General features: G+C 36.1%; 1 long non-coding RNA gene across 1 annotated transcript in view; it reads left to right on the top strand.

Moving 5' to 3' along the window:
* The window catches only part of LOC117151380, a 12,002-nt gene extending 2,477 nt beyond the window's left edge, over window positions 1–9,525 (top strand). Inside the window, exons 2-3 of the long non-coding RNA XR_004461266.1 lie at window positions 7,260–7,265; window positions 9,292–9,525. This is a non-coding gene — a long non-coding RNA (uncharacterized LOC117151380). The remainder of the gene's footprint in view (window positions 1–7,259; window positions 7,266–9,291) is intronic.
* The last annotated feature ends 543 nt before the right edge of the window (window positions 9,526–10,068 follow it).

Here is a 10,068-nt window from a genome sequence, read left to right as displayed (position 1 = left end):
TTTGACTCGCGAATGGAAGGGGTTAATATAATAAAATGTACAAGAGAAATAATAACTTTTATGAAGAGAGGAATACGAACGATATTCGCCGAACATATGACAATAAATTTCCGTTTGCCATCTTGATTGCAACTTCAGTTCGTACTATAGGATATTGAAATTTGTAGAGTATGCTGAAAAATTTGCGTACACGAAGATTGAAAATTTTCGCTAATTTCAGCGTTAAATCGAATGGTAAAAGAAACACGAAGCGAGAAATAGTTTGAAATTAAAGGTGGAAGGCGAATCTGCAACTGCGAAATCGATCGGCAAACAGCGGTGTAGCGGTATCCCCGTGTGCTGACTAAGGAATTGACAGTGATTTTCGTATTGTTACAGAGCTACTGTCAACAGTGCTGACTGCTCGAGCGGCAGTTTCCAATTGGAACTTTGCTCTCCCGGAACGAACGAAATTTGTTGCAATTCACCGCAGTGTAAGATGCATCGAAGACCTCTTCTATGCTCCTTCGAACAGTCAAAGCGTGTACTCGGCAGTTTTCAGAGACTCAGAAGTGGATCGAAATTCTTTCTCATTATTTCCGAGATTCTCCGACGAGACCTTCGCTCCCTCGAGAACTATTCCACTCTTCCACCATAGACAAATAGATAATTTTGATTGAAGAGCAATCAGACGCAATATGGTGGTTCTTCGATAGACAGTGAAAAGATTGCTTTTAGGAGACTAATGTCAATTTCCGACTATCGTAAGATAGATAATTTTAGATAGCTAATAGTTATCACTATTTACAATATATTCAGATTATTGTCTCTTTTAATTTCTACAAAACCATTTAAATGATAGAAATATAGGTTTGAAGGAATCCTTTTACTGCAATTTTGTCTCTTTAATTTTATGGAAGATAGTGGAAGTGTACATGTTTATTATAGAAATTTATTTCTATGACACTTCAATATTTTACCTTCATAACGTCTATCAAAAAATTGTATGTTATAAAGTCATCGTTACAAATAAAATTGTTTGAAAAGAAAAGATTCAAACACCGTTAAATCAAACTATCGTTTGTTTATTACTGTTTGCTAGAAATCCATTACTTGAAAAAACATAATCATTCAAAAAATTAACCATTATTAACCGTTACTAATTTGATAAAATGAAAATATCGATAGAATCATATACTCTGTTGAAACTTGAATGAAATTTATCTTAAGAGGACGTAACGACCTTTCCATGTAAAACGGTATGATGTTCAAAGCGCAACCGACTTCAAGTAGGTAAGTCTCGTAGTGCCATAGGTGTAGTGCACTCGATTCGTTCCTTTCTCTGATAATCGATCATTCAAGTAATTAGTATTCAGATAATTGGTATTCCCGTTAATCGACATACTGACTATCGACGTTTCATTGCATGTCATTGCTGCACTTCACTGACCCACGCCAGCAAAGACAAGTTAGAAAGTATGAAAGACACACTAGTTATAAAAAATTACGTTAACATCATCCATCATTAATAGACTGCCGATATTTATGTATTTATGTATTTAAAATTTAAACATGCAAAAATGCAAAAAATGCACGTAATATACATAAATATATAAAATATCTGGAGTATCTCTTATGATATTTATTTATTTTATATAATAACAAATAGAACAAGTCTGTATTTGAGTCTTTGCTTTAGATATGTATAAATATATAAAGTATATATAAAGTATAATGATGAATAGAATTTATGAGGAAAATAAATATGATCGGAATTAAATTTTTGACATAAAACTTCTTCCAATTAATTCTAAATAAATATGTCTTACTGACAAATTTCTGAGCGAAAATTACGTAAATTCTTATTTGCAAATTGTTTCGGCGAGTAACAAGTGCATAAATTAATGAATGACGAGATATTATAAGTTGAAGCATCTATTTCGTTATGTATAAAAGGTGTAATATGCTATTGGATATAATGATGAGATCACGTTTACAGTATAATACAAGAAATGAGTTGCACTTTCAAGAGGACGACGATGAACACTACACGCAATGTTTCTACGATAAATTATCGAATGATACTCTATGAATTATTTTGTTACATTCTAAAAAATTACTCGAATATTGTTATAAATATAAACTATTTTTTAATATACAGTATATATTAAATTTGTTAAACTGTATATGGGTTAATAACAGCTTGTAGTTAATTACGTCAAAGTCAGCTATTCTGTCTAATCATCTTTATTTCTATTGAGATATGTATAATTTTATGTGCTAGACTAGATTAGGTGCGTAGTAGAAATACTTGTATGTGAATATCAGTGTGTGGAAGTATGTGTGTGCGCGGCGTCTCGAAAACAAATGAATGTAAACTGTTCAGTCGGTTAACAGTCGGGTATGGAAGAAAGTGCTGAAACGCGTGCAAGTGTGTATCGATGAATGTCCTTAGAAATCGCTCATCAAATAAATATATAACTATTCTAATATTAATTCCAAGTGTAAATTTAGCATTCCTATACCATGTACGGCTATCAAGATCCAAAATTCTCAACAATTTCTATAGAAATATAAGGGAAATTTAAAATGGAAACACTATGTACAAGATTCTGTAGAATGTCATTACAGCGTAATACTGAAATCCGAAATCCATTGTGCACACCAAGAAATAGGCAAGAATTTCTACGAGAGCTCGCCAACTAAAACATGATAATCCGTCGTTCAAGTGTTAAGTCCGATTAATTTTGAAGAAGCACTCTGCGTAATGGAACAAAGGAATTATTTACACTAACAAAAGTTTCAGAAGCTAACTTCGAATTCTATGTAACTTCCAACCCCTTTGAGAGGAAACGAATTCCTATACAATGCACCTTAATGTCGTCTACAGTCTCGAAATAATCGACAGATTTCGTTCTTCTGTCGCGTCTTTGTTCTTTTCCTTTTGAACAAATAAACAAGGACATTCAATTAAAACTTTCATACAGTCGCGGGTCCGTTAATAAACTTTCTCGTTAAATTATAAGCCAGATAACAATCAAGAAGTCTATGAAATATTGTTAATCAATTCACTCCATTGACTGGTATCAAATGACGAACTGTAGATTGGATCAATGAATTCAGTAGTGATTATGTTACGGGATAACGTAATAGAATCTGATTAAGATTGTTTGATTGTATAAATAAAATCTTTGCTAAGTAGTTGCGTAAGTACTTCGTTTATTTGAAATGAATGTTGGTTGTTTGATAATACTCGAAGCTATTGCCCGTATAAATACTGGTCTATGATCGAAATTAGTTTGTGATCAAATCGCTCTATTAAAACAAAAGTTCAGTAGTAGAATTATTTCGCGAAACAATGACGTTAATTGAACTTTTACATTTGAGCAAATTACTTTCTTTGAACTATATGTCTGAGGTTGTTTGAAAATTAAGACGTACATCAATATATGTATAGTTCTTGAATCATTTACGAATTTAAAATTGAAATCCAAAACGTTTCTCAACAAGATCGAATCTCAATTATGCTCAGGTATTACCAAGAATTTTAAGAAAGGAATGACTACCTGCCGAAACGATTGTTGTGATTATTTAGCTGATAATGTTTTTTATATAAAACTATAATAAATCAAAGTTTATGTGCGTTGAAACAAATTTTTATGTTTTCTAAATTAATACTCATTTTATTACAAAAAATATTTTAGAGCTCTTAAAGAGAAATTCTTTATTTAATGACCAACAATCTGCAATCAAAAATTCCCATATTACGGAAACATCCCTTTTTGTAATGTCGTGATTTCTATGGTTTTATGATTCCGACCTAAATCATAAGCGAAAAATACCTATAACTTGTTGTATTTTATACCCATCACATGTCGAAACGCAACACAGTCGAACGATGATCCGCGATCATATCGATTGACAGTTCTCCGTTGTGACTTTTAATCACGATGGATTTGTGGTAACACAATCGTTTCATCTCCCATGTTATTCCTTGTCGATGAGGCTGCGGCTCAATACACGCTGCGACGCGTCATAATCTGTCACTAAACCGCAACTGACGCGAGCACAAAGGCAGCGAAGCCTCTTCGCAGGGAACACGTTCGGTTTTCATTGTGGATTTCTCCATGTCTAGGGAGCATCGTATTGCTGCTTTAATGATAACACGATTTGTGTACGCCACATAAAGCATGGAATACTGTTAAGGTATAGAGAGGATTCGGAAATACAAATAGTTTAGTTTATTCACACACATATATATTACACTCTGAAGACCTCGATAAACTTACACGCACGCTTATTGTCAACCGCCTCTTCTAGATTCTTCTAACAGCCTCCAATCGTCTTTTGTCTCAACTGAGACCTGGACGCCCTCTGACGCTTACACACACATTCACATGTACAGTGTAAATGTATCATCTACCTAACCCACCTCCTTACATTATACTCTACACTTAATCGTATTTACATGCTTGTCGAATTAATTAACAGAAAATTTAACACTTATTGCTTTATTTACATTTCTCTCATTTTCATCCATGACCTAAACCTTTCGAATTTCTCTCTACACAGTGCCTGTGAAAAATATCCGCAGTATTTTCGTCTGTACCTACTTTAATTATATTTATCTTATTTCCCTTTAAGCATTCGTGAACGTAGTGGTAATGAACTTTCATGTGTTTAGAATTTTTTGTGAAATTTCTGTACTTTGCTATACTTATCACTCCAGAGTTATCATCATAAATTTTTACAGGGTTATTGTCTAGATTTACATTGAAGACCTTCATAATTTCTCTAATGGACATTAATTCACTCGCCGCTTCCGATAGAGCTACATACTCTGTATACGTCGAGGCTTTTGTCACATACCTTTGTTTTTTAGACTTCCAACCGATTACATTTCCATACAATTTAATTATATATACAGAAGTAGATTTCCTATCTAAATGATCTCCTGCCCAATCAGTGTCCACATAACAATCTATCGTTTCACACTTTTCATTCCTTTTATAATGTAACCTATAATCTCTAGTCCGGTACAAATATTTCAATATTCACAAAACATATTTAAAACGTGTCTCGCTACAACAATCTTGAAATCTACTTAAATAATTCACACTATAACTTATATCAGGTCTGGTATTTGTACTAATATACAGCAATGCACCAATTAAATTCTTGTATCCAATGTCATTTCCATTTATCTCAGCTTTTTCAATTTTTAAATTTGTCTCCATAGGTGTAGAGTAGAATTCGCTGTTTTGTAATTTATATTTATTTGCTAATGATTCAATGTATTTTGTTTGGCTTAGTCTCATTTCATTTTTGATATAATCATACCCTATATTTATTCCAAGATATTCTCTTACTTCACCTAAATCTTTCATTTTAAATTTATCTGTTAATAACTTTTTTTTGTTTTTACTACATATCAACAAATCGTCTACATATATTGGCAAATAAACAACATTTTCACCCTCTCCATGAGTATATAGGCACAACTCCATGTTATTTTTCTTAAAACCTAATCTCGTCATATACCTATCTAAACACTCATACCAATCCCTCGGACTTTCTTTTAACCCATAAAGCGCTTTCGATAATTTACAAACTCTATTCGTTCCGTCTGCATATCCCTTTGGTTAATTTATATATACCTCCGAGCTTACTTCACCATTTAAAAAGGCAGTTTCTACATCCATTTGCTCAATGATTAATCCATTTTGACAACAATATGATAGCAATATCTTGAAGGTCTGATTACTCGCTACTGGAGAATATATGTCATCGACTACGTTTCTTTGTTGAAATCCTCTTACCACTAATCTAGCCTTATACCTGTCATCTGATTTTCTCGTGTAAACCCATTTTACATCTAATACTTATGTGCCTTTTACCCTTTCTACCAACATCCAAGTTTTATTTTTACAGAGACATTCTATTTCTTTATCCATATAGTAGTATCGTGGACGAGGGGCCTGGGGGGAGGGGAGAGTGTCGTGCGAATTATAAACAAGCGGTTGCTGAGCATGTGCATAATGGGGCTTAAACAAAAGATATGAGACTAAGACAAAAGACAAAGGGCTGCTAAGGGACATAAACGAATTAACGGCAGTATGAGTTAAGAAGCCAGAGAGTGCGGATTGCGTTGTCGAGATAGTGTTGTTAGCGTTGTTGAGAGAGAGTTGAATCTGTGTTGACGAGAGTTGTTAATTAATTATAACACGTTGTCACGATTAGTTCATGTTAAATAACCATTGTTTTCTGTTTAATCCATTTATTATTAATCAACTAATTATTATATTGATGATACTACAATTGGGGGCTCGTCCGGGATCGGACAAGATAGAAAGCGAAACGTTTAACAGAACTATTCGTGCTAGTTTTGAATTTGCCGGTGTGTGGTGCGATAAAAGACAATATCGCTGAACGTTGAAGTTCGTGTAGTGTTGAGAAAAAATAATAAAAAATGGCAAACATTGAGGACAAACGATTGTCAAGTGAAGAGGGTTTGGCGCTGGAGCAATTAAGAAGCAAGCTTGCACAGATGAATCAACCAATATCTGGTGCGAAGTCAGTGTTGATTGCCAGGCTGAACCGAGTGTGCAGGGCTGGCCGATCGACTCCTAAGGGATCAAAGTACGGTGAAGAATTAACAAACCAGCGAGGCCTAAGGAGCGGGCAGAGAACTGAGTGCAATCACGAGGGAAATGAAGACCTCGAGAAGCTGAGGACGAAGGAATTGAGAGCGCGCCTCGCTAGTTTGGGGTTGAAAGTAACGGGAAGAAACACTGAACTACGCGCACGGTTACAGGCGGCCATGGATGGGAACGATACACCGAGAATACAAAAAAGGTACGCGTAGGGTGTACCAGGACTGTGATGAATATTATCGAAAGGCATGTATTGGTTCGACATTGAGCCTCAAAGACGTAGAGAACTCGTTAGAGAAATTCAGCGGGGATGATCTGCTGAGTATAGATCGATGGATAGAAGATTTTGAAGAAATGGCAGAAGTGTGTGGTTGGTCAGATACCCACATGGTAGCTTACGCCAAGAAATTTCTCACAGGCTATGCTCAGGCTTTCGTACGACAAGAACGATTCACGAAGTCCTGGGCAAAGCTAAAAAAAGCGCTGAAGGATGAATTCGAGAACGTAGTGAGTGACCAGCAGATACATCGCAAGCTGGCGCATAGAAGGAAAAAAGCAAATGAGAGTCTACAGCAATATATGTATAATATGCGTGAGATTGCGTGACAAGGAGGGGTTGATACACAGTCGTTAGTCAACTATATTATTCAGGGTATTACTGATGAGGTCACAAATAAGGTTGCATTATACGGAGCCAGGAACATGCAGCAGCTGAAGGCACGTTTCAAGCAGTACGAAGCAATGAAAAGGGACATGAAAGTGAAAACAAAATTTGGGGAACGCAAGGACGATATGGGAAAACGATCAGAAGTGCGAAATCAGTCGAGGCAAACAAGTAGTGACAAAAGAAGATGTTTTAATTGTGGCAGTGAGGATCATTTAAGTGCTGAGTGTCCGAACAAGTCGAGAGGACCTAAGTGCTTTAAATGTAGAGAGTACGGACACATCGCATCGAAGCGCGATAACCTAAGCGAGTCCCTTAAAGAGGTTGGTAGCGTGTTTCGATTATTACCGACGAAGCGTGGTAAAAGCGGAAGACCGGAAATTTCGAATTAAACGCGCTGATAGACACCGGTAGCGAATTAACCTTAATGCGAGCGAATCAGTATGTAAACATTGGAGCGCCCAGATTGCCAGAAAATTGTTAAATTTCGCGGTATCGGGTCCGAAAGAAATTGTACACTCGGAGAATTTTCGACGAATATTTTGATAGATAATGAGTCGTACGATATAACGATACATGTAGTTTCAGATACCTTAATGCCACACTCGTTGATAATTGGCACAGACTTCTGGAATACTGTCGAATTAAACATAAAGGAAGGAAATGCTTCTATTCGTAAAACAGAGGAAAAAGATTGCAATAGACTTCCGGAGGTGTTTAAAGTAGATATAGAAATACAGCAAGACGAGGTAATAAATCAGTCTCAATCTGACTTTGCAAACCCGATCGTAGTTGAAAAAAGGAACGGATCTCTTCATGTTCCTATCGAGAAGAACAGTAGAGAATATATGGCAGTTGTAGTTCCCACGAGTGCTTGTCTCAAGGACAGCGTTGTAATGAGCAAAATTTTATTAAATGAATCGGTTGCGACGAACATAACCGCGGTAGCGTCGGGTGGAAACGACACGGACGGTTGATGAAGTTTTTGTAGGATGTATAGAGTATTATCGTGCGAATTGTAGAGTCGAACAAACAAGTTCTAGCGCGAGTTCTAAGAAGCGAATGAAAAGCGAGAATGAGGCAGCAAAGAGAAAATTTGAGGTAGTGCAAAGGCACTGGTGGCGATCAAGAGGACGCAGGGCGGTCCAGAGCTAAAGTTGCATTCGAAGTTCCTTGGGTCGTACCGCGTGGTGAAAGTCTTGCGGAATGATCGCTACATGGTGCAACGTGAAAGCGAACACGAGGGGCCGCAAACGATCTCCATGGCGGCTGGTCATATGAAGTGGTGGCACATTGATAGTGTTAGTGACGCGAGTGAAAGTAGCGATGGTGAGCACATCTGAGGGCAGATGTGTTTGTCAGGTATGGCCGAGTGTAGTATGGAGGACGAGGGGCCTGGGGGGAGGGGAGAGTGTCGTGCGAATTATAAACAAGCGGTTGCTGAGCATGTACATGATGGGGCTTAAACAAAAGATATGAGGCTAAGACAAAAGACAAAGGGTTGCTAAGGGACATAAACGAATTAACGGCAGTATGAGTTGAGAAGCCAGAGAATGCGGATTGCGTTGTCGAGATAGTGTTGTTAACGTTGTTGAGAGAGAATTGAATCTGTGTTGACGAGAGATGCTAATTAATTATAATACGTTGTCACGATTAGTTCATGTTAAATAACCATTGTTTTCTGTTTAATCCATTTATTATTAATAAACTAATTATTATATTAACGATACCACAATAGCCTGTTTCCAATCTTCACTATTTTCACAACAAATCCTCCTCCTCCTCAAATGTACAAGGGATATCTACTCTACAATAATTTGCGTGAATCTCACTACTCTTTTCCTTTTCTGGATACCTTACTGGATTTCTCTTATTACTGTAGATCTCCTAGGGATCTTTAAGCTTTCAGAACTATTATCATTTTCATTTTCTCTACTTTCTAATTTTTCCATATTCATGGTGTCCAATAAATAATTATCTTTACTATCATCGCAGTCTGCATCGAATGAATTCTCCTCAAAACCGATACATTTTGTGCCTGTTTCTATGACCTCTACATGTCTAGCTACTGTTATTTTTCCACCTAATAGGACTCTGTAACCTACTTCACTATATCCTAACAGAATTCCCATATCTGCCTTCTTATCCCATTTAGAAACTCTTTTTTGTTCTGGCCTTCTTACAAAAACTTTACTTCCATGTAGATATCAATTGTCAACACTTGGTTTTCTCCCGGAGGATATTTCAAAAGATGTCTTTTTCTCTACAGCGTTTGCTAGTATTCGATTTTTCAAGTATGCCGCTGTACATACTATTTCCGGCCAATACTTTTTATGTACTTTCGCTTCCGTTAACAAGCAATGCGCCATGTCCATCACTGTTCTATTATACCTTCCCGCTGTTCCGTTTAATTCATGTACGTAGGTTGAACAATTATTTATTATGATACCTTTATCGCTAGGAAATGTATAAATTCGAATGTATAAATTGTTTAAGTATTCTCTTCCATTATCGCATCTCAATATTTTTAATCTCCTGCCCGTTAAGTTCTCAATTCATTTACAAACTGTACGAGAGAATCAAAGGCCTCATCTTTTGATTATATACAATAGAACCTAGCTACTTTACTATAATCATCGATAAATGAAATAAAATATTTCTCTCCATTTAATCCGGTAGTCTTAAAGATACCGCACACGTCCGTATGAATAATTTCCTTTATCTCCCTAGCCTTAGATCGATTATTTTTAAAAGGTAAATTATGCATTTTAC

This window comes from Bombus impatiens, unplaced genomic scaffold (genome assembly GCF_000188095.3).
Source record: "Bombus impatiens unplaced genomic scaffold, BIMP_2.2 scf_0171, whole genome shotgun sequence".
Classification (NCBI taxonomy): Eukaryota; Metazoa; Arthropoda; class Insecta; order Hymenoptera; family Apidae; genus Bombus; species Bombus impatiens.
Note: the sequence above shows the minus strand (reverse complement) of the source record. Positions and strands in the feature narration are given on the sequence as shown.